The 27,557-nt window shown below is 42.3% G+C and overlaps 1 protein-coding gene across 4 annotated transcripts in view; it reads right to left on the reverse strand.

Annotated features, from left to right (window-relative positions):
* Window positions 1-27,557, reverse strand: part of ZBTB38 (zinc finger and BTB domain containing 38) — a 119,260-nt gene that overhangs the window by 59,120 nt on the left and 32,583 nt on the right. For 3 of the 4 annotated variants that reach the window (XM_069475388.1, XM_069475390.1, XM_069475387.1), the window contains 2 exons: window positions 11,234-11,409; window positions 10,072-10,149 (listed from right to left, as the gene is read on the reverse strand). The gene's annotated coding sequence lies outside the window, so the exon portion shown is untranslated. The remainder of the gene's footprint in view (window positions 1-10,071; window positions 10,150-11,233; window positions 11,410-27,557) is intronic. The other variant, XM_069475389.1, reaches the window with a different exon arrangement.

Here is a 27,557-nt window from a genome sequence, read left to right on the forward strand (position 1 = left end):
GATCTGGCAATTTGCCCAAGATCACACTCTTAATAAGCAAGTTTCCCCCTTCTCTGTATGAGAAATTGCAGCTGGTTTCCTGTTACACCAAATATAGTCAACATTTGTGAATAAATTCATTATCAGGTCATTAGATTGTTCTAATCTAAATTTTCAATTAAAGAAAAACCAGTGTAGCAATAAGACTGACCTACTTTCTTTTGTTGTTTTTTTTGTTTTTGTTTTTGTTTTTTTTTTTTTGTTTTTTTTTTTGAGACATATTCACTACATTGTCCAGGCTGGACCCGGACTCCTGCTAGCTGGGATGACAGGCATGTGCCCTGGCTAAGACTGAACTGCTTTCAAATTACAAATAGTACTTTTCTTCTGAACAGATAAACTAAGTAGATATTATGAGTTCCCTCCCTAACATATTTTTAAGATGGATTTTTTAAAAGTCTAATTTTTGAGTAAGAGATTTTCCTCAACCAAATTTAGTGTCTCACATGCATCATTTTATTGAATGACTCTACGTTAACATCTGCTCATTTTGCCCCAAGGTCCCTTTCAGCTGTGAAAGTTTGTGATTCTAAAAAATCCATCCCAGCTTGCTTTCTGGGCCAGGCAGGCCAAGACTAGAGGACCGCAAGTCTCCTGCCCGCTGCCGTATGTGGCCAGCAGACCATCCTGCTCCCTGCGCAGTAATTTCACAGGCCAACCAGATGGCTCTCAAGGGGGGCTGTCTAATCGACCAGCCCCACCCCACCCGACAATAGGAGAGGAGGATTGTCTTGTTCAGTGCTCAGGGGACACCGAACGAATCCCTGGGTGAGGGGACATGCCCGAGGAGTTTCGACTCCAGAAGCCTCCAGTTCTGAGACACAAGCTTGCTCACTTCCATCCATCGGCATCTGTGTAAGATATGAGGAAGCCGTACACACCTGCCGGCAAGGATCAGGCAGTAAGCCCCGGGAACCAAACCTACGTTACCCTGCAAGAAAGAGCTGGAAGGGGAAGGAAAATGTAAACCGTGTTTTTTTTGTTTTTTAAACAGAGAGAACGTAGTAAATGATGTAGGCTGCCAGGGAGACTGTGGTGGTTAACATCTCAACCCACCCTAACCCAATTCAGACCCTCCCGTGGGAGCATCCTCAGCAGGTGTCACCACCATCTCGAACATCACTACCTCAGCGGTGGCAACAGAACAGTTTCTGCTTCCATTTCTCCGTGCGTTTGAAACATGGCGCTAATAATGACCTTGAGTGCCTGTGACGAGGAAGAGCATTCAATTCCTTCATCCCTAATCACACATGTTCATTTGCTGCCATGACCGCTTGCCACGCACCAAATGGAGAGCAAGTAAACAACAGGATCTTCTAGATTCTGATTTGGCAAAATACATATTCAGCAAGGAAGCTGAGTTTCTTTCTAGAGAGACTGGGAGGGTGGGCATGTCAATGAAGGTGGAGAAGTAAGAATTTTTACAGATCTGTAAAATCCACCGCATTTGAGACCACAGTCCTTTCCTTATATCTTTCTTAACCCTGGACAACAAATATTCTAAGACTTCACCTGGGAACAAATGTCTTTACCTTCTCTTCTCTCAGATAAATGACTTTGCAGCTCAGAAGGGCCACAACAGTGCACCTCTTCTCAGCCAGAGCTGCTTAACAAGCCTCAGTGAGTCTTTACTTCTTTGGACTAAAAATAAAAGCACAGTAAATTTTTGTTGTATTGAATTATCTATCTTTACTCATGTCTCTGGCTTGTTTCCTGCCAGATCTTTGTATCTTCCAGGGTGCCCAGAGCATTGCCCAACACACTCGAGGGGCTCGATAAAGATACGCTTTTGACTCACCAACACTAGTCTTGGGGGTCCTTCGTCTACCATCAGTGGAATCCTCAGCTTTGTATTGCAAAGCCACATCCTAAAATTGGAGAACCTGCTCCATGAGTTAAGGAATGAGCCTGGAGGCTGAAAACCCCTATGGAAGTTTTTCAAGTACTTAATCACTTGTTTACCAAGGGGAGCCTAAGTTGTCTGGCAAGCAAACCACAGCACTTTGTGTCAACCTGTCCCTCCTAGAACAGGGAAAGGGGAGACAGAAATAAGAGTGGCCTGACAACACCACCACAGCCTCCAAAAAACGCTCAACATTTCCTTGGGCAGAGTGTGTTTCATAGAATTATAGGGTGGGGAAGATGCTTTAGAAAATGCCATCTAGCACTTTGGGAGGCTGAGGCTGGAGGATCACTTGAGGTCAGGAGTTTGAGACCAGCTTGAGTAACATAGTAAGACCCTGTCTCTACAAAAATTAGAAAAATCAGCCAGGCATGGTGGCACGAACCTGTAGTCCCAGCTACTCAGGAGGCTGAAGCAGGAGAATTGCTTGAGCCCAGGAGTTCAAGGTTGCAGTGAGCTACGATGGCTGACACCACTGCAGTCTAGCCTGGGCAACAGAATGAGACCCTGTCTCAAAAAAAAAAAAATAAATGAAATAAAATAAAATAAAAACCATCTAAACGCTTTCTTTAAGGGAGAAGAAAATCAGGTTCAAAGACAGTGTCATATCTGAAGACCCCAGCAACCAGGATAGAAGCCATATTCCTCAATTTCTAGTATTCTGCTTTGTAATTCAATACACTGGCTCAATTTTTTTTTTTTTAAAAAAGTCCAAGATGTCACTTAGATAACAAATAGTTATAGATTAAGTGAATTATTGAATAGATGCTAGTATAGGAGGTTTATAACATGTTTCCCAATTCCTCTCAGAAGAAAATATTATAATATACTTTAACTTTTTTTAAAGAAAAAGCTCAACTAAATATAATTTTAAGCAAAATAGTAAATGTTGGCCAAAACATCACCTGGAACTGAGTGTCACTTGAGAAGTGTGAGCCTTGATTGCTATATTAAGTCAATCAGACTAAGTTTAGCCTGCTGAAGTAGCTTTTATCCTATTTGGTTTGCAAAGAAAAATCTCATGAGTTAGCAAGAACAGCTAAAAATAAGTTGCAGGTTTCATTTTCCATTGTTCAGTATGGTTTTGAAACCAAAAGGTGCAAAACTATGAGATTCAACAATTCAAATTGTCACCTTTCTAGCACACGGTCCTGATCACCAATGCACAGACAGGCCTGAGAAATGGACACCTCCATCCCTCTCACCATGGTCGCTTGAGATGAGTCCCCCAAATAAATAAGGCATGGCAGGAAATTGGGGGCCGAGACCAGCCCTGGAGGGAGGGGGGATAGTGGCTTATATGTGAGTGTATTGTCACATCCGGACAGGATGCCACATAGGCTACAGCCCAAATGCTCAGCCTCAATCTTAGGTGATGCTGGGGACCCCTCTGCAGAGCAGGGGAGTAAATAAAGCTGGGATTCCACTCCGATAGGGCTCTGCAGGTAGTGAGCACAGCACTTCCCCCCTGACCTAAATGCCCATGGCCTTGTGCAATTCCATACTGCAAACCCAGGCAGCTCACGATGAATTTAATTTGAAAACTGTCTTCCCAGGGCCAAGTCTGGCAGAAAAGGTGTTTGACAGAGGCGTAAAAGCTTTAAAGAGAAGGCAGCCATCCCACTCTGCAGCATTCCGCTGTGGCACAAGGCCCAGAGACAGCAACGCTGTTAAAAGAAAGCCCTCAGCTGAATGAGACTGAAAGGGGGCACAGAAGGGTTAATCTCCTTCCATTAAAGGAGGGGCCATTTGGTGAAGGTGAAGAGAATAATCTGTATGAAGAGCAGGGCAGACAAAGAGCCATTCCAGAAAAGAAATTGCTGTGCAGGGGCAAGAAGGATGATTTGTCCTCGATATTCACTGTGAGATCATTTCTTAGATCTCGAAGTCTTCACCTAGCTTTGAAGTTACAGTCTCAGGGAGGGGCACAGGGGGCATTTCACACTCAGTGCTGGAATACTTGAGCTTTGATTCGATCGGAGGATGGGCTGTGTCTGAAAAGCAGGGGGCGAAGCCAAAGCCATCAGGACGCTGCACAGGCTGAACCACAAATTAGAAGGTGGCAAAATAAACAAAAGGAGTTGCTCGTAGAACAGACCAGAGGATGAATACCGCTGTCTGGAGGTGGAAAACTTCCCCTTCTAAAATTTATTTTTAAAAACTTTCAAAAAGTTGTAATGTATTTTTTTTGGAAACAGCATACGATTTATAAGAAGTTATAAAAATAGTAAAGTATAAACTCTATTCAGCTTCTCCTAGTGATATCTGACATAGCTGTAGTACATTGTCTAAACCAAAAAATGGACATGGGTACACTGAGGTACAGATCTTATGTAATTTCACCAGTCTTTGCATGTGTGTGTCAATAGCTCTGTGAAAAGCTATCACATGTATAGATTGCGGTAACCACCATCAGTCAGGATGAAGACTCCTCCACCACCACCGTCCCCTGTGCTGCCTCCACAGTCACACCCACCCCCAACCCTAGCCCCTGGCAACCGCTGGTCTCTATCACTATAATTCTGTCACTTTGAGAATGTTCTAGAAATGGAGTCATACACTATGTAACCCTCTGAGATTGGGTTTCTTTCACCCAGCACAATGCCCTTGTGATCCATTAGATTGCACATAAACAGTGTGTGCCTTTTCATCACTGAATACTGTTCCAAAGTGTGGATGTGCCACACTTACCCATGTACTCACTGGAGAACACTGGCTAGTTTCCAGTTTTTAGCTATCACAAATAAAGCTGCTGTGAATATTCATGTAAAGGTGATTGTGCAAACTTAAGTTTTCATTTCTCTTGTGCAAATACCCAGGAGTGGGATTGGTAGATCCTATGGTAAGGATATGTTTAACTTTATAAGAAACTGACAAACTGTTTCCGGGAGTGGCTGTACCACTGGGTAACACATTCCCACTGGCAATGTACGAGAGGTCCACTTTTCCTACATCCTTGCCACCATGTGATAACATCAGTATTTTTTATTTTAGCCATTCTAATAGATGTGGGTTCCTCTTGATGGTCTACAGTCAAGACAGCAGTAAGTTTGGGGCCTTCAGAGCTTGGCTAGAGTGGCCTCAGATGTCACTCACTGTTCCAGCTTTCCTGGAAGCTGTCTACACAGCAGTTTGGACCGTCTGGGATCTAGATGACGAAAAATGAGGTGGTTTCTCTGCATATAGGATGAGCCTTCAGATTTGCACAGTTGCTTCTGATTGCAGGGGTGAGACATCACCACCCGGGGACGCTGAGTGTCTTTGAGGCAGTGCCTCTTGGTCCAGCAGGCAGACGTGATGCCAGCAGCACGTGCTTTTATGGGGTAGAGGAGGTGATATGACAGCCATGTGATACGACAGGGACAGAGTGTGCTTGGGCCAGGGTCCTCCTGAAGCTTTGGCCAGAGACTGTGTGAGTGCTTTCTATTCCTGAAGGGAGTTCATTATTAGTGTAGTGTGAGAGGAGGTGGGAGATGGAGCTAACATAGATAGGTAAGGGTGGGACCACCAGTAGCACTTATCAAATCTTGGGACCCACTGAACGCTTTCTACCCTTGAATTTCCTACTCTGTGACCACTCAAGACTCTCCAGCACATGTGGATGCTGTGTCTGGATGTCACAGAACTCCTATATCTATCTCCTGGGGGTTAGATCTGGAGGCACTGCTGTCACTACCATGTAGACCTTTTAAAAAATGGATAGGCCAGGCACAGTGGTTCAGGTTTCTAATCCCAGCACTTTGGGAGGCCAAGGCAGGAGGATCACTTGAGGCCAGGAGTTAGAGACCAGCCTAGACAACATAGTGAGACCTTATCTCTATGAAAAAAAGAAAAAAAAAATAATTAGGTAGGTGAGGCTCAGGTGGGAGGATTGCTTGAGCCAAGGAATTCAAGACTGCAGTGAGCTATGATCCAGCACCACTGCACTCCAGTCTGGGCTACGGAGCAAGATCCTGTCTTTTTTTTAAAAAAAATCATGTTTTCAAAGATCATTTAGTGACTCGGTAAAATGTTTACAACATAATGATAAATGGGGGCAAAAAAACATAAAATACCATCTCAACAATTTTTAAAAGAAGAAAAGAATATATAGGAAAAATTGAAAAGAAATACATCAAAATGTTAATACTCAATTGTGGCTCAGTTGTTGGCTTAGTGGTGATTTTTACTTTCTTCTTGATTTTTTTTTTTTTTTTTTTGTATTTTCCAGATTTTGTACAGTGACTAGGTATGGCTCTTATTTGAAAAAAATTATGATAATTTTTTAAAAATAAAAGAAAGGAATTTGCTTCATATAGAATGAAACAGAGGGAAGAGAAGTCTCTTAAAAGTCCAGTCTAGCCACAGCCTGGCTGCTGTCAGAGAACTCAGACCATAGACAGAGTCCTGTGTCTGAGGTTAATATTAAGCTACGTTGTGAGATACCTTGGTATAATTGATGCCAAGGCATTTGGGTCAATGAGAAAGTCCTTTTCACTAGATACTATTTTCCTGTTACATTTGAGGATGACAGCCTGTAGGGTCTGAGATATGAAAGAGAGTTTTCAGTTAGTTTAAATTACATCTTTTTTATTGTTCTTGGATGGAGCTCATGATTGTTACCTCAGTATAACCCCTTACCCCCATCTCACCCCACAAGACTAAGCAGACTGTTCTCATGATTAGAGGCTTTTGGACAAGGTGAGGGCTCTACTCTGGGTTGGGAGGCAACACCCAGGGTCAATGTTCCTGTGGATGGTTTCCAATCTTCCTTGTCCCAGTGCACCAGAAGTCCCATCGAATACCAGGATCATCTTTTGGCAAAGAGTTGACCTATCCATCCTCCCTCAAAGATTTCAGCAAATCTGAGGTCAAAATCTCTCTGAATGATATTAGAAGTCTCTCAGTTAGGCCTCAGGCCTAGAATCAAACCTTTCCAAATGGCTTCAAAATCTCTACACTACATACTTTGGCTAGTTAGAAGTGGTGCAAAGGATCCCAGTTGAAAGTCAATTTAGAAAGACAAAAAAATTTTAAAATAATGATACTTAATAGCAATATCAAAAGTCAAAACACCAATACTGACCATAATTATGATCATTATTTTTATCAACACTTTGACGTGACATGCACTTTCCTAAGTTACCCAAACCATTTTGCACTTATAACCTTACTTATTCTGACAGAGGCTCAGCATTACATTTTTTAAAACACCATTTTGGAGGTGGGAGGAAGCTTTAAAGTTCTGATGAAAACCAGAGGCTGCTTGAGTTAAAAACAAAACCCTGACGTCTTCAGTGTGGTGTTTTCCAAGCTAGTTCTTGACATGAAATTAGGGGATTTCAGCATGAGAAATTATGAAGCCCTATTACTATGAATTCTTAGCTTAGTGAATGTGATGTGGTCTTTTTTGCAAAACCTTCTAAAAAGAGTAAAAGAGCGTTTACAATGCTGACCCAGGGGAGAAAGAAGCTTGCACTTCCGTATTATGACAATTACATACTATGACAATTACGTACTTCTATACTATGACAATTATAAAACCTCTGGGGTTAAAATAACCACCAGGTCTAGTCGCTGCCTATGTGACACTGCCGGGCTCAATTCACGTCTGCTCCTCATGGATCAACAAGACCAGGCTAAGATCTTTAAATGACAGCTATGAAAAGATTATGGTGTCTCAAATTTGAATCATACCTCTCATGTATAATTAAAATTGAAAAAAATAATAAAATACAAAATTAAGGTTAAGGAAGCTCAAGAAAGTCTAACTTTTCCTGTGATGTCTACTTGATGCTTTTCTGGGAAATGTCAAATATCAAAATAGTTATGAAATGTGTATTTGTACATAAACCTGCTTTGCTGGTTGTCTGAGAGGTCACCCAGCATGCTCTACTAACACTGCCAAATGGTCAAGGGGATTTGTGGCTTTCTTTCACACACCAAGTGTCGACAGTAGTGAAATTCTGGTTATCTGGTTTCGTGGGCACACACCTGTCTCTGCCATCCTATGCACCGGAGATTAGAAATCAGGAGGTGGGCCCCCCTCCCCCAACCCTAACGCCACTCATATGTCAACTCCTGCAGACTTAGTGCTTTGAGGAGTCATAATCAGATAGATGGCAGTTGAAATTAACAAGCTGTGATTAGCCAGTTTCCCAAATGAATGGACCCTGATATTTTTCCTCCTTGACTGTGACCTTTGGCTCTGCCCTTCCTGGCAGACTCTGTTAGGCTGGAGCTTCCAGCAACAGATCGTCCTCATTTGGTTCCAGCTTTTGAAACCTGGTACTTGTTCTCAACTTACTCCTTTGGCTGCACCCTTCTAGCAGGCACCGTATTCCCCCATTCCACCTGGTCTCATCTTTAGCTTACTGCACTAGCCCAGCCAGCTCCCAGCTTGGTAGATGCTTTTAGTTCCCTACAACCCAGGAAAATAGACTTTCAAAGGTTGGAGTATTTTTTGCAACGAATCAACTTGTTAGCCTGTCTCATTCTTTGTCAGCCTATTCCTGATGTGAGGCGACTGGGCAGAGGCCAGGCAGCACTGGCAGAGAGTAGGCCAGGCATCAGGCTCCGTCAGAGATCTGGGAGTCTGCGTCAAATGGGCTGATAACAGGCCTCAGGGAACAATGGACAATGCGTACTCATCAGGGTGTGAATGTGGGTGTCAGAAATGTCAAGTCCAGGGGAAAAATTCAATCAGAAACCAGAGTGTTTAGCCAGATGTTAACCACAAAACTAGAGAACTAGGTAGCAGGCAGCTCAGGCAAAAACTCTAGTCCATTTTCATTGGAAGTCTTTAAACTAGGGGGTATCATAAGGCATCCGTCATATGGTTTCTGGTATTTACCAGCAAGGGGAATACTGTACCAAGACCAACAATGGTTAAAAGGCTACATAAAATATAAAACTAGTTAAGGGTTCTCCACTCATTATTTCAGTGGTTTTTACCACTTATTATTAAGCTAGACTTACATATCAAATCCTTGGGGGTGGCATTAATATCCCCAGCCTGAGCCTTTTTAGTCTACTTTTAAATGTTTCTCTAACAACTTGGTTTGAAGGGCTCACCGTAGTCAGGGAATTTTCCCCCTGATTAAGTGAGTGTCCTGAGACCTGGAGCAGATAGGGTAGGGTAGCTTTGCAAAGCCCCAGGAGCAGACACAACTATGAGCTAAGGAAGCCACGAGCTTTCCTGCAGACCACTGGGGCTCATGGTTGGGGAGCAGAATTTTGCTGGACAATTCCAACTGGTATGACTAGATGCAGGAACAGGAGACAGAGCCGGAACCGTCCTAGACTGAGAGGACATTGAAAGGAAAAACAAGAAGAATGTCCTCCCTGGTTCACTGACCGCATGGCGGAGCACTGGCAGCATGGCGGTGCTCACATAAAGGCTCAGGGTCATAATAGACAGAGGTGTCTTGAGAAATCTTAGCCACTCCTTCTTGCCCGCACAGCCATATGTTACCTAAGAGCATCAGGGAATTCTAAATGTTGGATAATTTTTTACTTCTCCCACTGTTCCTCTGCAACAAGGATAAGTCCTTGAGCATCTCCAAGTTCCTTTATATACTGCACCAGAGAGAACGACCTCTTTTCCAGAAACTCTCCAAAGTTGTCACTGGGAAGTGGATATCCCACCAGGGACTGCATTTCCCAGACTCCCTTGCGGTTAGTTGTGGTCATGTGACTGAGTTTTAGCCAGTGGAATGTGAGTAGAAGTAATGCTCACCACTTCTAGGCATGTCCTATCAAAACCTCCTATGTGCACTTTTTTGCACCCTTTTCTTTTTCTACTGAGTAGTGGCGACCCCCCCACCACCAGGTGACCTTGAAAACCACATGCTGCAAAAGTCAGAGCCTCTCTCAACCTGTGTTTCTGAATGAATGCATGACAGAGAGTTGCTCCACTGACCCATGTTGTTACGTGAACAAGAAATAAACTCCAATTGTGTCTGAGCCATTATACATTGGCTATTGTAGCAATTAGCCTATTCTAATACATATTTGCTTTGATACCGCTGTTATCATTGTGTGCAGACATCTCTATGCCCTTTCTCCCTTTCTTTAAATCTTACCACAAACCAAAAATGTAAATTGGAAGACTTAAATTTAAATAGCTGTTAGGGACAAATGACACTCACCAAAGTAGTGGTCACAGCATTCAGGTCTTGGAGTCAGCAGAACAGCAGTACAGCAGACGCTCACTTCAAGACAACCTGCTATATTAAAACAAAAAGTAAAACGTAAGACTACAAAACAGATCTTTTAGAGTGTGATAGTTAATTTCCAAAGGGTGTATTCAGTTGACAACTGCATTCGCCATTGTTTCCAGTAAAATACAAACTTCCCTACCGCCTTTAAAGTAAGATATTTTTAAAACACACCCCTCAATCATTTTAACATAGAATTTATGAAGAACAAATCTCCACTGCTAAGTAAGCTATACAAAGACTAGATGCTGACTCAGGAAATGACTTTAGAAGCCAGGAAAATTAGGGTATGATTTCTATGCCTATGTGCTGTGCAGTTCATATGTACATGCTAAAACTTTTCTCTTGGGAACTTAACTTTCTTGGGTAGGAACTTCCACAGCTTGTGAAATTATAGGCTTTGCAAAGACCTATGAGTTTTTAGACGAAGTTAAAACAGACACATTCTAATGTGTCTTTGTGTTTAACATTGTCCCAGATGCAATGGCACAAGTAGGAATGAAAATAAGCCCTCTGTAAACAGGGTGATTAGACAATGGAGGTGCGCTCGGCAGAACGACCGGAAGCGTGTCTGTAAAGGCAGTGTGGCTGTGAACGCTTTCTTACCAGGGCTGCCATCTATCACCAGGTTAAGTGTGAAAATGCCATTTGATAGCACAGGGTACGTATTTGCCTACAACAGCAAATATTTTTATGTCTGATCACTCAGTATAAGATCCAGGAAGCAAACAGTCCAGAACTCTGAACAAACATTCTGGCAGTCTGAAATAGAGCACTTGGGCAGAAGGAGAAAGAGGAGACAAAACAAGAGGGTTGACAGGGAAAGGCACCAGTTGGGCCATTTCCCCCAGGGTTTCAGCCTTAGTTTTTGTATTGTTTTGTTTTGTTTTGGTTTGGGTTTTTTCGGCATTCTTGTCTGGTCCTATGGAGAAGAGAGAGATCAGATCTCCTTGGGGCTGTATTTACAGGGTCTCTTAAATGCGGTCCCACCCCCCCTCTGTGCTGGGCCTGTCGGGCCTCAGGTGTCAGGGAACAAGATGGCACCCCAAGCGAAGGGCACTGAGTGAGGGGGCCAAGGTGGGCCTTCACTTACTCGGAGGCGCCGGCTGCTCTCAAGCCCAGACGCTGCCAGCTCCCTGGGCTCAGGAGTTGCAACCGCTTTCTTGCTCTGGGTTCTTCACTTCTTGTCGAGATCAGCTCCACATATTTTTCTGATGATGTCACCCATTCTGACTTCCTACATTTTGAAAGTTGATCTACAAGTAAAACCTTCCATGAGGTTTAAACAAAAAAAAAAAAAAAAAAAAGAAGAAGAAGAAGAAAAGAAAGGTGTGCTGTGAGGAGATGGAGAGGAGGAAAAATGCAGTTGCCTCTTTATTTTGAGATTTGCTGCAGCTGCGAGTGCCACTCCCCAGCCAGTTTCCTGGCTGCAGAGGGAGGCCAGTGGCCAGGCCTGTGTGACGTCAGGGCCAGGCCTGAGTCACTGCCAGCAGCCGGGCTGCCCTGCCACTCGGAAGGGGACAAAAGGAACCTTTGATGTCCAGAGGCCCTCCTCTCAGCACACTGGCCGGCACTGAGCAGCAGGCCAGGAGAACATTCCTGCCGCCTCCCCACCCCCGGCCGCCCTTCCTACTTCCGGAACAGTCCCAGACAGATTCAACAAGGCCTCCCCAAGGGACATCACCCTCCTCCATAGCAGAGGCATGGCCACACTCTGTCAAAGAGAGAAGCAGGGAAGAAGAAGCGGTGTTTCCCTGGGGACCTCTCACTTCCCCTCTGCCATATCCCCTCTTCCTTGTGATGCCCACCTTACCCAGGGAGTCGCAGTGGCATTGAAAGAGACATGGAAAGGCGGCAGGCACTCTGGTCACCCTCCCAGGGTGGCACCGGTGGCCAGTGTCTGTTCTCCTTTGCCTTTGCGCTATGGGCCTTAGCTGCCTGCGCTGGGTGCCAAGATGAGCTAGCTCTTCCTGGATCTAAGAGGGAGCCACTCTTTAAAGGGGATATGGCATGAGGCTTAGTAAATATACGATGAATGAAAGAATGATCATTTTAAAATAAAACACTATACGACACATATTAAAAACTGAGAGTGAATGTTCAAGCTTCTGTGCTAAGTGCTTTACGAAGATCATTTATTGGTATTATCATGATAAAGCTATGAGGTAGGTACTATTGTTATTTTTAATTCTATAGGTGAGAAAGTGGATGCTCAGAGAGGTTAAGACACTTCCTTAAAGTCTCACAGCTAGTTAGTGACAGAGCCTGCATTGTTTGATCTCAAATCTTGTTTTCTTAACCACTATGCTGAGTGGCTGGAGTGACTGAAGGAATATTGACCAGGGGCATCCTGTCCAGGAGAGGGAGGACAAGAATAAAGATGGGACTTGAAACCAAATCCTACAAGGAAACAGTGGAACATCGGGGTGTTCTGTCTGGGTTACACAGGCCTCATGCTTTCCTGATGCGTCAGTCCCAAGTCTGAGAGTTGGTGAGTGGGTGGGTTTCCCAGAGTGGCCAGGAGCGCGAGTCTGTCATCAGGTCCAAGTGGGGATGAGAAGCTAGAACCAGAAGACAAGCCAGGGAGGTCTGGTGGCTGCAGGCCTGTGGGTATGGTGGACGCAGAGTCCGAGAGCCACAGTGGCAGGACAGCTGACAGGGAGCCAAGGTCCAGGCTTGTCTTTGCTGCCTCCTGGCCTGACGGATGAGGGTGGGAGGGTCTGTGAAATTAAAGGGGTAAGTCTGGGGCAGGCAAGGAAACTAAAGAGAAGAAATACACGACAGCGCTCCTATCAAAGGCTCCAGGCCAGAACAGGAGTTGAAACTATGGTGTGGTTTCAGAGTGGGGCGGGGGTTGGGGGGCGGGGGGTGGGGAGGGGTGCTGGTGCTGGAAGTGACAGGCAGCAGATCTAGACCTGACAGTGGTAGTCACCTTCTGCTCTTAGCACCATCCTACCAGCAATCAGCTGCTGTTCTGGGCCTGAGTGCGAGTCCCGCAATGGCTGTGTGCAAGCAATGGTGAGGAGAGGTGGCCAGAAGAGAACATCTGCGTATGAGGCATCTGGGCCCAGGATAAGGATGACTGCGGAGGTACCTCCCCTCTGTGGTTTATGATTCTGTGGTTTGTACTTTTCCACAATTCTCTTAGAGTAAATGGCTCATTCTAAGAGGAAGACAAAAGCCAGGAATTTCCAGCTCCTTGTGGAGGGGTCTGGGAGTTGTTGGTGGCCTCCTCAATAATGTGCCTTATATTAATAGCTTTCCTTTCCTTTCGACTGTGGGGTGGGGTGTCTGGTCACAGGGACCCCTCTCCCTGGCTCAGGCAATCTGTGCCTCTGATGGCTGGGGACGTTGTATAGTCGTTACCTGCTCCTGGGAGCTCTGCCAGTTGCCACTCTGAGGAATTACACTTGTTCCATGCGGCTTGAATCCCTAGGCAGGTGGAATTCACAGAGGTGAATTTCACAAGACAGAAAGCCACATGCTTTTAATCAAGGGAGCAGCGACAACTGATCAGGTTCACTGTCAATGTTCACACAGAGCCTGACCTTGGGCTGAGGAAAGCACTTTAAGTTCCAGGCATTTTTGGCAGAAGCCTTGTTTATTCTTTCCTTCCCTCTCTGCAAAAAATGCCTCTGGGCACCTCCCTGCTCTGTTTCCCCAAAGGCTTAGTGGCCTTGCTTGCTTCACATACACAGGTATTTATTTCTCTAATAAGATGAACAGAGGCTGATTATTTCTTCACTCTAACTTGTGGGACCAGGATAATGCGAACAGAAAAAGAAAAGAAAGAAGCAGCAATGATCAGTGAGCCTACTTGAGACAGATCCTTGCATTGCATGCTCTGGGGTTGATACTAACAGAGAGAATAAAATCAGGGAAATGGGCAAACCATTCACTTGGAAGTGCAGAGAAGTGCGTGCAATGATGCTTCCCTAGCCTCTACCCCGTCTGCAGCAACCTCCTCCTTTGCTATAGCAAATGCAGTTATATGCTAGTATTTAAAAAAAATCTTTATGGACTCAAGGAATTCCTTGGAAGATTCTGCTGTACTTGCTGCACCCATTTTCTCTCATTTCATTCACTCTTTTTTTTAAAAAAAAAAAAAACAGTTTATTAAGATATAATTTACAGGCCGGGTGTGATGGCTCACGCCTGTAATCCTAGCACTCTGGGAGGCTGAGGCGGGAGGATCACTCAAGGTCAGGAGTTCGATACCAGCCTGAGCAAGAGTCAAACCCCATCTCTACTAAAAATAGAAAGAAATTATATGGACAACTAAAAATATGTACAGAAAAAATTAGCCGGGCATGGTGGCGCATGCCTGTAGTCCCAGCTACTCAGGAGGCTGAGGCAGGAGGATTGCTTAAGCCTAGGAGTTTGAGGTTGTTGTGAGCTAGGCTGATGCCACGGCACTCTAGCCTGGGCAATAGAGCAGGACTCTGTCTCAAAAAAAAAAAAAAAAAAGATATAATTTACACACCATAAAATTCACTCACTTAAAGGGTACAATTCTACAGATATTTACAGAATTGTGTAATTTGTAATCTAATTTTTCAACCTTTTTTGCCACCCCCAAAAGAAACATTGTACCTATTAGCTGTCATTCTTCATTTGTCCCCTCCCCCCAACCCTACTCACCACTGATCTGCTTTCTGTCTCTATAGATCTGCCTCTTCTGGACATTTCATCAAATGGAATCATACAACATATGGCCTTTTGGGACTGGCTTCTTTCACTTAGCATAGTGCTTTCAAGGTTCATCCATATTGTAAAATGCTGCAGTTTGAATATTTGTCCCTTTCAAAACTCATGCTGAAATTTAATCACTGGTGTTGCAGTATGGAGAGGTGAGGCCTTTAAGAGGTGATTAATCCACTTGTGGATTAATGGGTTAATGGATTAATGGGTCATCACAGGAGTGGGACTGGTGGCTTTATAAGGAGAGAGAGACATGAGCTAGCATGAGCATGCTCAGCCCCTTGCCGTGTGATGCCCTGTGCCACCTCGAGATTCTACAGAGAGTCCCCACCAAGAAGGCCCTCATCAGATGTAGCCCCTCAACCTTGGACTTCTCAGCCTCCATAATTGTAAGAAATAAATTCCTTTTCTTTATAAATTACCCAATTTTAAGTATTCTGTCATGTGCAACAGAAAATGAACTAAGACAGAATAGTTCAGTACTTTCTTCCTTTTTATAATATTCCATTGTGTGGACATATGACATTTTGTTTATCCCTTTATCAGTTGATTAACATTTGAGTTGCCTTCACTTTTTAGCTATTATGAATAATGTTGCTAGGAACATTCATGTACAAGTTTTTTGTGGACTTACACTTTCACATCTCTTGGGCAGATACCAAGGAGTGGAACTGCTGGGTGATACGGTAACTGTGTTTAACATTTTGAGGAACTGTCAAACTGTTTTCCAAAGTGCTGCAGCATTTTACATTCCCACCAGCAATTTATGAGGGTTCTGATTTCTCTACATCCTTGCCAACACTGTTATTTGTCTGTCTTTTTGATTATAGCCATCCCAATGGATGTGATACAGTATCTCACTGTGGTTTTGAATTGCATTTCCCAAATGATTAATGATGTTGCGTGTCTTTTCATGAGCTTATTGGTCATTTGTATATCTTCTTTGGAGAACTGTCTCTTCAAATCCTTTGTCTATTTTTTAAATTGGGTTAACTGTCTTTTTATTTTTGAGTTGTAGGGATTCTTCATATATTCTGGACACAAGTCCCTTATCAGATATATATTTTACAAATATTATCTACTTGTCTGTGGGTTGTCTTTTCACTTTCTTCATGGTCTTATTTGAAGCATAAAAGTTTTTAATTGAGATGAAGTCCAACTTAGTGATATTCTCTTTTATCACTTGTGCTTTTGGCGTCATATTTGAGAAACCATTATCTAATCCAGGGTCATAAAGATTTATACCTGGGTTTTCTTCTAAGAGTTTTTATAGTTTTAGTTCTTATGTATAAATCTATGATACACTTTAAGTTAGTTTTGTTTATGGTGTGAGTTAGGGATCCAAATTTAGTCTTTTCATGTGACTATCCAGTTATCCCAGAACCATTTCTTTAATTCTATATATCTAAAACTGTTCTAAAATACAAAGTTTATTTTAAAAATAGTTTATTCTTTCTCTCATTGAATTTTCTTGGCCCCTTTTTCAAAAGTCAACTGACTATAAATATTAGTATTTATTTCTGGACTCTTAATTCTATTCCGTTGATCTAGATGTATATTCTTATGCCAGTATCATGCTGTTTTGATTACAGTAGCTTCGTAATAAGTTTAGAAATTGGGAACTGTGAGTCTGCCAACTTTTTTGTTTTTCAAAATTGTTTTGGCTATTCTAGATCCCTTGTATTTTCATATGATTTTTAGGATCAGCTTCTCAAGTTCTGCAAAAAATCCAGCTGGGATTTTCATAGATGTTGTATTGTACCTGTAGATCAATTTGGGGAGTATTCCCATCTTAACAATATTAAATCCTCTGATTCATGAACCTGGAAAGCCTCATTTTTTAGATCTTTGCTTTCTTTCAACAATGTTTTATCATTGTCAGTGTGCAAGACTTGTACTTATTTTGTTAAACTGACTTCTAAGTATTTTATTCTTAACTGATATTGTTTATATTGGAAACCATCTTTGCTCATGGACTTGTTAGGAGATTGTGCTTTGGTGATTAAAAGACTTAATTCCCAGTGCTGGTTTCACTATTTATTAGCTGTATGACCTTAAGGATACTTAGACTGTATCAACTGCCTTTTCTTCATCTGAAAAAAAAAAGGAAATAATAATACTACCTCATGGGTTTGTTATGTAGATTAAATATGATATTGCATATGTAACCTTATTGACACCATGACCCAAGTGGTCCAGTCTCTGGTGGGGTTACAGTCCAAAAAACACAGTCCAGTCACCAAAAGTAACTTCAAATTAACTCCTATTCAACACTTGAACTTCTGAAACATTGTAGAGTCCCTGAAATATCTTTTAACATCCTTTTCTCTTTCTATCCAGGCCCTTTACATCCCACAGCTTCTGCCTCCCTTTCTTTCTCCCATACTCTCTACAAAGCTTTTTCTCCAGTCCTAACCAATGTTCCTCCGGTCCTTCTGCCTCTGTCCAGTTTCTTCTTCTGATGGGCAGAAGAAGAAAGTGGATGGGTGCAGCCAGAACTCTTGTTAATGGGCAGGAAGAGAAGAAAATCAGAGAACACTCAAACTTAATTTATGTCCCATCACTCAGGGTAAAGTGCTTAGTATAATGTCTGATATCCACTAAGGGCTCAATAAATGTTGGATTTAAATTTTTTGCAGTAGTTACTTCATACCACCAGATATTATGTTAATGGTTTGGGGTTTATATCATGACCTCTAAGAACCCAGCCTAGAGGCTGCTACCCTATGGCCCATCCCCACTCATTTAGGCGAATTTTGGAAATTTCAATTTGGAATTATTATTCTCCTTTCTTCCTCCTAAATCATGCCTCAGAGAATCAGCTTCTGGAAAATTGTAAAAAGTTCATCTTTGGGGCTCCCTGGGTAATGTTTGGGGCCGTATCTCCTGCTTCCTGCCCCAATCTCATGTTCCAGACTTCATGTTCCCTCCTCTCCTTCACAAAACCTTCCCACACAGTGCTTTTAAAACTGCACATCAGGACTCATTATTTAGTGGGCTGGCACTGGTTTCAAGTGACAGAATAAAAGAAAACAGAATAGAAAATATCCAAGTACATCATAAGTAAAACTTTTGTTCCAGTTTTATAATATATATGTGAGCTGGGTTTCTCTCTGAAACGTATGTCCTATGGTGGCTCAGTGTTTTAAAAAATGTTGAAAAACAGTCTTGGAGTAGATCCTTCCCTTTCATTAAGGTGTTTAAACAACTCATGTGAGCATAAAGTAACACCCTCCAAGTGGTCTGTCCATTGTGATGGGGATCGAAACCGTAAGTTCCATGGGTAAAGTTTCATCAGTAGTGAAGGATTCAGGGGCATTGAGGCCCTTTCCTGTAATTTATAACACTTGGAGAAGGAATATCTTCCACTAGCAGTGTGGACCTCCCCACCCCCATATACCACCTCTCAGCCATCCCCTTCTCTCGCTCCCACAGTATCTGCAAATCCATACCGTGCACTTGTATGGGGTTTTCTATTTTTCATGACTCTTCATGTATTCCATCTCATTTGGTCCTCGTAACTATCCCCCAAAGTTGATGGGTCAGATCCAAGCCCCTGCTTGACCTCTTAACACACTATGTGACCTTCAGCAAGTTGCTTAACTTCTCAGCCTCAGTCTCCTCAGCTTTATTATACATGTAACAGAGAGGTTAAGAGACTTGGCTAACATCACACAGCCTGGAAGTGGCAGGACCAGGAAGAGAACTAGATTTTTCACTTTCCAGCCTGGTTGTCCCACAGGCTCCCCTCGTGGAAATGGGTGTCTTTTTTTAGAGGCATGATTCATCTGACTGCCTTATGAAGAATGTTTAAAAAGCAGAGAACATTTTGCTCTCCCTCCTCCCCCTGCGCATATCTGAAAACACTGACTTTTATGGCACAAAGCACAAGACAAATAGCTCTTCATGCCTCATGGTTAAGGGTTATCACTCTCAACATCAAAGACTATTTATTTAAGCCTGGGACTGTCAGAAACAGAAACACTGCAAGGAAAGAGGAAAACAAAGTTCCGAGTGCTCTGTTTTTGGCCTTTGTGTAGTAGAGTGTCCCCTCTAGTGGCCCTGCAGGAAAACAGCTTCTGGAAAACACATTCGTAGATTCAATATTGACGCAGTCAGAGAATTTGGTACTTCAAGGGAGCCTGAAGAACTTGGTTCTATGTCTCCCTTTAGTGATGAGAAATTGAGGACAAGAGCACTGGTTCTTAACCAGGGCTGATTTTGCCCCTGCCAGGGACCATTTGGCAACATCTGGAGACATTTTCAGTTGTCATTTTGGGAAGGTGCTACTGGCATCAGTGGGTAGAAGCCAGGGATGCCAATAAACATCCTCCAGTACGCAGGACCGCCCCCACAGCAAAGAAACACCTGGCCCAATACACCAGTAGCGCTGAGGGGAGGAAACCCCAGACGGCAAAAATAGTGTGATTTACTCAGGGACTGGCCGCTTATTCACAGTTTTTAACAGCTCAGGCTAAGTGCTCTCTTTGGATTCCTTTTTAAAAAATTGCATTAGAATTGTTAGAAATCCAAAAGTAATATATGCTCATAAATGAGAACAATATAATAAAAGACTTACAGATTTTTTATCCCCTCACCCTTCCCATAATCAATGTTCACATCCTCGGTGGTTTATTAGGTTGAACTATATCAAAATGCCAATTTTAGACCTTTTTTGATTTACAAAAATGGCAATTTCCGATGGCTAAACTTAAGATGTTCATTCCATGCATGCACTGAAACAGCGTGAATGCACATACAGGGGATTCTTTTCACTTTGCTTGTCATACTAAAGTTGGATTCAACAACATACATTACGGTTTTTTATCAATAAACTGGATACCTCTTCAGATCAAAGATAACGATCTTTTGGGTGTTTCCAGAAGTCTGGGCTGCTCAGTACTGTGGGCTCCCGGGAGCTAAGATGGCCTGTGACAGGCATTAGAGGACTCTGGATCAAGTGGTGTGTGTCTTTAATCCCTCTCTGACACTTGAGATTTCACCCTTTTGTAGAGAGCTTGGCTCAGGATCAGAATCTTCTGTAGGCTCTGCTGTTTAACTAGAAATTAATAACATTCTTTTGTTGTCTTTTTATTTATTATTAAGGATCCTTTCTATTTATAGGAACTAATATTGATTTTCTATTGACTGCGGGGGGGGGGTGTTAAAAGTTAATTTTATGACAAATTTGTGTGAAAAACTGAGACAACTCAAATAAAAATGTTTTAATAGTATAAGACCGATTAAAGTTTGGAAAAGAGTGATCTAGTTCATTCTTAGTATGGCTGATCATATACTGATCATATGCTTCATCATTCCCTACCGATGAAGAAACAGGTTTTCTCCCCAGAAGCTTAAAAAAAAATTGTTTTGCTATTAAAGCATTGCTGCAATAAATATCCTTATACTTTCACACTTTTATTTCTGTAGAATAGGTTGTCCAAAGTGAGATTGCTGGCTCAATTTTTTTTATATATTTTTAATTTTAATAGATATTTTCAGATAGTTTTCAAAAAAGCTGAAGCAAATCATACTTGTTTCAATCTCATACCAGCAATGTATGAGATTGAATATTCCTCCATGCTTTTGACATCACTGGATGTTATCACTCTTTAAATTTTACCAATCTGATGGGTAAAATTGGCATCTCACTTTTGCTTTTAATTTGTATTTTCCTGATTCTCAGTGGTTAAGAGTGTAGACTCTGAAGTCGAAATGCTTGCATTTGAGTCCAAGTCTGCCACTTAGTGGTTGTATTTCCTTGTTTAAGAGTCTTAAGATACTTCTCACATCTGCCAAAAAGAGATAATAAAAATACCAACCTCTGGACTGCAAACTAGTACAACCTCTGTGCAAAGTAATATGGAGATACCTCAAAGAGCTACAAGTAGAACTACCATTTGATCCAGCAATCCCATTACTGGACATTTACCCAAAGGAAAAAAAAAAAAAGACATTCTATAAAGAAGACATCTGCACTCGAATCTTTACAGCAGCACAATTCACCATTGCAAAGATGTGGAAACCACCCAAGTGCCCATCAGTACATGAGTGGATTAATAAAATGTGATATATGTATACCATGGAGTTCTACTCAGCCACAAAAAAACAATGGTGATCTAGCACCTCTTATATTATCCTAGATAGAGCTGGAACCCATTCTACTAAGTATCACAAGAATGGAAAAACAAGCACCACATGTACTCACCATCAAACTGGTTTTAACTGACCAACACTTAAATGCACACATAGTAATAACATTCATCGGGTGTCGGGCAGGTGGGAGGGGGGAGGAGGGGAGGGGTATATATACACACCTAATGGGTGCAGTGTGCACTGTCTGGGGGATGGACATGCTTGAAGCTCTAACTCGGGTGGGGCAAAGGCAATATACGTAACCTAAACATTTGCGCCCCCATAATATGCTGAAATTAAAAAATTAAAAAAAAAAAACTAAAATAGGTATAAGAGCAGCAGTAACATAAGCTCCAAATATCCTGTGTTGTGTGGTTAAGGTGAGAATCAGTAATGAACAGGGAATGCTTTGAAATCTAAGGCATAGTCCAAGTGTAATAACTTAAAAGGTTGTAGATTTCTTTTAAAACAGAAATCACATGTGGCTTAGGGAAGTCATCAACTGAAGCATAAGCTATGTTTGTGGATTCTCACCAGGTTATCATGAAGACTGAGTATATAAGGATTTGGCAAATAAATGTTCAAATGTCAAACTTCAAAAAAAAATAAAAATACCTACCTCATAGGGTTGCTGTGAGGATTAAATGAATTATTAATAATATATGTAAAACTCTAAGAAAAATCCCTGGATTATAATGAACACTATATAAGTGTTAGTATTATGGATAAGTTTGAATAAGTTTTGGTAAGTTTATTGACCATTTGTATTTTTTTTTTTTGCAAATTGTCTTTGTATGTCCTTTGCCTATTTTTCTGCTGATTTGTCTTTTTCTTGTCAATTCATAGGTGCTCTTTTGTATTATAGTAGGCATATTTAGGCACATATGATATATAGGTTGCAAATATATACTTTTCTCGACTTTATCATTAGTCTTTTGACTTTGTGTGTAGTATATATTTAAATATGGAACACATTTAAATTTGTATGTAGCCAAACACTTTCCTTTATAGCTTCTAGGTTTCCTGTCTTGCCTAAGAGGATCTCTTTTACCTTTTAATGTTAAACAAATAATACTCCTATATTTGAAATATATTTTTAGTATTTTATTTCTTTTACTCCATTATTTAAATCTCCACAATTATGACCTATGATAGTGAGAGTAAAAACTGTTCAATTAGTGTCTCAGTAAACTATCTTGCTACCTACAAGAGTCTTTCCATCTTGAAAAACACCTTTCATTTGATTCTGTTGCCCAATTTCTCTCCTGCTTCCTGTTCTGAAAGTTCCTATACCTTTTCACCAACCATCCCTTTTCTTCTCAGAGCTCTGTAATCTGTCATGTTCTTCCTCCTCATTACTGGAATGTAGCAACTGCAGGTTACCAGTAACCTTCTAATGACCAATTCCATCGCCATTTTCTCGATCACCATCCTTCTTTTTTTTTTTTTTTTTGAGACAGAGTCTCACTCTGTTGCCCGGGCTAGAGTGAGTGCCGTGGCATCAGTCTAGCTCACAGCAACCTCAGACTCCTGGGCTCGAGCAATGCTACTGCCTCAGCCTCCTGAGTCGCTGGGACTACAGGCGTGTGCCACCATGCCTGGCTAATTTTTTCTGTATATTTTTAGTTGTCCAGCTAATGTCTTTCTATTTTTTTTTTTTTTCTTTAGTAGAAGTGGGGTCTTGCTCTTGCTCAGGCTGGTCTTGAACTCCTGAGCTCAAATGATTCTCCAGCCTCAGCCTCCCTGAGTGCTAGGATTACAGGCGTGAGCCACCGTGCCCGGCCCATCACCATCCTCCTTACCCTCATTGTGCCATTTGACCCTGCTGACCACTCCCATCTTTAGGAAAGACTGTCCTTTGTTGGACTAAGGATGTTATACTAACCTGGGTCTTCTTTGGCTCTTGTAGGAAATACTTGTTTGCCCACCCAGTAGCCACCCCTCTCCCTTCCTGCTTGCTGACAGAGCTCACCACCCACCACAGGGACTGACCAGGGCTGATATGTACCTTCTCAGCCTACCTTGCAGCTAAGGCATGGCTGTGTGACATGATCCTTGGCCAATGGTGCATGATGGGAAGTCTGTTGGGTAGGGTACTGGAAAAAATTTGCTCCCTCAAAAAACAGAGATGCACGTTTTTATAAGCAGTTATATGAAGAGGTGATTCTTGGAAGAGCAGCAGCGTCTTGCCACAAAGAGGGGAAAAGTCAGAGTGTAAAAATCAGTACACTAAGATGATAGAGAGAAAGATGGAAGAGCTGGGTCCTTGGCAACATTGGTAAGCCATGGACCAACTCAAGAACTACCCACCTCCAGATTTCCTGTTGGATAATATGTCACTGTTATTTAAGGCATTTATAGTTCAGTATTTTCTTACTTGCAGCCAAAAACTTGCTTACGAAACACTGCTATGACCCTATCACAGCTACTTACTGGCCTCATAAAGGCTCTCCCTGTTCTCCTAGCCCTCTTCTACCATCCTGAATTTAGACCGTTCTCTCTAAAGAGCCAGTTTGATTAGAGAATTCTGTAGCTCAAGGCTTTAGAGGTAATATCATGCCAATGAAAGAAGCCAGTTACAAAAGCCACATATTATATGATTCTATTCATATAAAGCACCCAAGACGTGGAAATCTGTAGGGACAGAAAATAGATTAGTGATTGCTTAGGGCTGGGATGGACATGGGGGCTTAGGGAGGTGACAGGTAAAGGGTATAAGGTTTCTTTTTGAGGTAATAAAAATGTTACAAAATTGACCATGATGATGGTTGCACCTATCTGTGAATAAACTATAAACCATGGAATTGTACACTTTGCTTGGGTGAATTATACGGCATGTGAATTATACCTTAATAAAGCTGTTTTAAAAAAGGTTTCAGTGGTGATCCGTTACATAAAAAATAAAGCACAAATTCGTTACCCTGGCGTTCAAAGCTTTCTACTCTCCAGCCTCAAACTACTAGCTAACTTCACCCGCACTACTTGCCTATATGGCAATGGGCATGGTTCAAGAAACACAACCTGTGTTTCTCTGCCCTTGCTCCTGTGTTCCCTCTCAGCCTGGAAGGACCTTCCCCGCCAACTTGGTCTATCAAAATTTATTAACTAATTTGCCTTCAAGGTCCAGTTCAAACGTTCTCTTCCCAGGCAGAAGTGCCCCTTGCTCTTCTGAATTCGTAGAATTCAATGTATTTCATGTGGTGCCTGGTTTGTCCTCTTTTATGGGCTTATGGACAATCTTATTAGCTGTATTAGCTCCATTGTGACCACAATTTCTGAAAGTTGGGTAGTAACTATGTGTCAGTAAGAAAGAATATTGCAAATCAGGACTATTTTAGAAAATTTGGATTATGTGGTTGCCAAAATAGCCTTCCCACTAGAGCACATGATCTTTGTTGGATAATATCCTTTGCTCTCTCATAGAGTTCTCACCACTATCTCTTAGATGGATGAAAGAGCATAGTTTCCTTCTTTTTCTAGGATGCATAGAAAATGCAGTTAGATGGTTTTAACTAATGGTTTTACCCCTGCATTATACAATGAATAAATAAAAGCTAGATTGAGTATACAAACTTTTAAAAAAGACTATAAAAGCCCCAGAGGGAAAAATAAAAGAATACTTTTATAATCTTATGATGGAGGAGACCTTCCTAAATAAATCACAAAATCCCAAATATCATAAAGAAAATCACTGGTAGATTCCTCTACATAAAAACTTTCTGTATGCAAAGACACCATAAACATAAAGGACAAATAATATACATTGAGAAAATATTTTCAAGAGAGTAATGAAGGCTTAACATCAGTACTAACTGAACAAACAACACATTAGAAAAAGGACAAAGTATACAAACAAGTAAGTCACCGAAAAATGTACCAGTGACAAAGAGCATAGGAAAGATGCTTAACGTCACTAGCATCACAAAAATGGAGAAAAATACGAGGAGAGTCATTGGCCTAACAGATTGGCAAACAAGGAAACGACTAAGAGTGGTCAAACTTATGGAGAAAAGATCAAACATAAATAGCAGTGACGGAAAACAAATCGGTTATATACAATTTATAACATATACATAATTTTAAAAAGAACAATTTGATATTGATCTAATTTTTTTCTGCAATGAATAGATATCACATTCATAGTTCCCAAGTGAACCAAGTGAACTTTTAAAAAGTCATTCTTGATGATTAACAAAGGAAATCTCAAATCTTTTCTTTCCCAATTTCTCCATTCTAAGATGCTTATATAGAATGCACTTTTGCTTTTTTTTTTTTTTGAGACAGGTTACCCAGGCTGGAGTGTGGTATTGAGATCATAACAGCCTCAAACCCCTGGCCTCAAGTGATCCTCCCACCTCAGCTTCCCAAGTGGCGGGGATTACAGGTGTGCACCACAACACCCAGATAATTTTTAAGATATTTTTGTAGAGACAGAGTCTCGATATGTTGACTAGGCTGGTCTCAGACTCCTGGCCTCCCAAAGCACTGGGATTACAGGTGGGAGTCACCACACCCAGCCAGAATATACTTTTTAAGAAAATTTTCAGGTTGCTTACAATACTAAATAAGGAAGACTGGCCCTAACAATCGTCTTTAAAAGCTCTACTCTAATTCTTGAAGTGAGAATTTATTTTTAAAATTCCCCATATGTGTCTGAACTAACATTAGCTTTATCTAGCTATTTCTTAATGTTGTGCTTGACCACCTGGCCAACTCTATGAGGAGGACAGGGGACGGGGACAGGGGCACTACTCTGTCCTGATTTCCCCTTTTTCTGGCTTCCCTTGATCAGTGTTCAATTGCATAAAAGCTATTTGTTTCCCTGATGCCTGATTGAGCTTTAATGTAAGATTGGATACTGGTACAGAAATTTATCAATCTTTATGACCAACCAAATACCCAAACTCTTTCTGACGCTGGTGTATTTTCTTATTCCACAGTCCTTCCTAGACAGAGTCCTATCAGACATGTAACACTTTTGTATGAGTCAGAAAAAGGCGTCCCCTCAAATGCAGCCCCACGCCAGGACACACTGCTCAGCTAGTGAAGTACAGGTCATCGCAGGCCTCTCACGCCCTGGGCCTTTACACTAGCGGTCCTGGTCCTTACTCCAGCCCTAGTCCAGCCGCCACACAGGGAATCCTTGCCAATTGCTGTTTCCTCATTTCCGATGGTCACAGGGCACACTGGCACCTGCTACAGTTAATGCTGCAGACACACAGCTCAGGTTTCCCCGCAGGGCTTGTCTTCCTGAGCTGCCCTTTGAGATTTCATCAGGTCCCAATCTCCTTTGTTAGTGCTTTTGGCCACCCAGCCCCCACCTCCACCACACACATGCAAATACACGCCCCACAGGCTGAGTGCTCACCCATGAAACAGAGAGTGGCAGAGAAGTTAATTGGTGTCTTATCCTGTTCACCACTGCGGCCTTATCAGCAAAAAAGTATGGTAAGGTAATTTTCTTCTTAGCCTTGAGTTTTTTTTTTCCTGGGCTGTCTCCCCTTCCTGAGAGGGGAAAAAATAGCTCTTTGTGCTTCAGAGCCTAAAACAGAGAAGTTTCTGGGTCCCCGGGATAAAGCCCCTCCACTCGGATTTTTGTTTGAAAGATTTATTATTATTCAGGATGGTGGAGCTAGGTGCTGTGATTAATGGAGGGAAGACTGGCCCAGCCCTATTGGTGGCTTCCCAAAGACCAGAAGTCTGTGTGTATGTGGGGGAGAGAGGTGCTGCAGGTTTCCAGGGTGGCAGGGGTCTGCGTTCCACCATCCCCAGGTGAAGGCAGACGGGAGGCTCGCAGAAAGCCTATGGAGGCTGCCTATCATAAACCCTGCAGTTTTGAGAGCCTGAGTAGGGGTCTCCACAGATAACCTGTGCCAGTGGAGACAAGAGCACAGCACCAGGAAGCCTCTCCATGGTCCTCCCAGAGGGTCGGACTGGCAGAAAGGGCTAGAACATGGAGTCGCAGAAGGAACAGTCGGTACCATGGCAACCACCATGGCCTATGATCAGGACACCCTCATTTTCCTAGACACATGAAAGCCTGGGGCTCCCGTCCACTCCCACGGAGGGGAGAGGGCGATCCAGTAACCATGATGTTGGACTATTCCCCAACCTTGGAGAGTTAGGAGCTTGAAGCCAAGTCTCATGTGATTTTAGAGAAATACAGAAATGTGACATTTCTTGCACCTGGGTATTATTATTGTGCAGCAATTCTTATCTGTTACCCACATTTATCTATAATCTATGACATTGCGCCTTAGAAAGAGAGTGGTTCCTGCATTTTGAGTGGTGCTTCCTCAACTCTCGTTCCTCTCATTGTAATCTCCACCTCTTAGAAATTTTCTCTTGTCAGCTGGGTGTGGTGGCTCACGCCTGTAATCCTAGCACTTGGGGAGGCTGAGACAGGAGGATCGCTTGAGTTCAGGAGTTCAAGACCAGCCTGAGCAAGACCAAGACCCCATCTCTACTAAAAATAGAAAAATTAGCTGGGTGTGGTGGTGCATGCTTATAGTTCCAGCTACTCGGGAGGCTAAGACAGGAGGATTGCTTGAGCCCAGGAGTTTGAGGTTGCTGTGAACTAG

The sequence above is a fragment of the Eulemur rufifrons genome, chromosome 7, assembly GCF_041146395.1.
Source record: "Eulemur rufifrons isolate Redbay chromosome 7, OSU_ERuf_1, whole genome shotgun sequence".
Taxonomy (NCBI): Eukaryota; Metazoa; Chordata; class Mammalia; order Primates; family Lemuridae; genus Eulemur; species Eulemur rufifrons.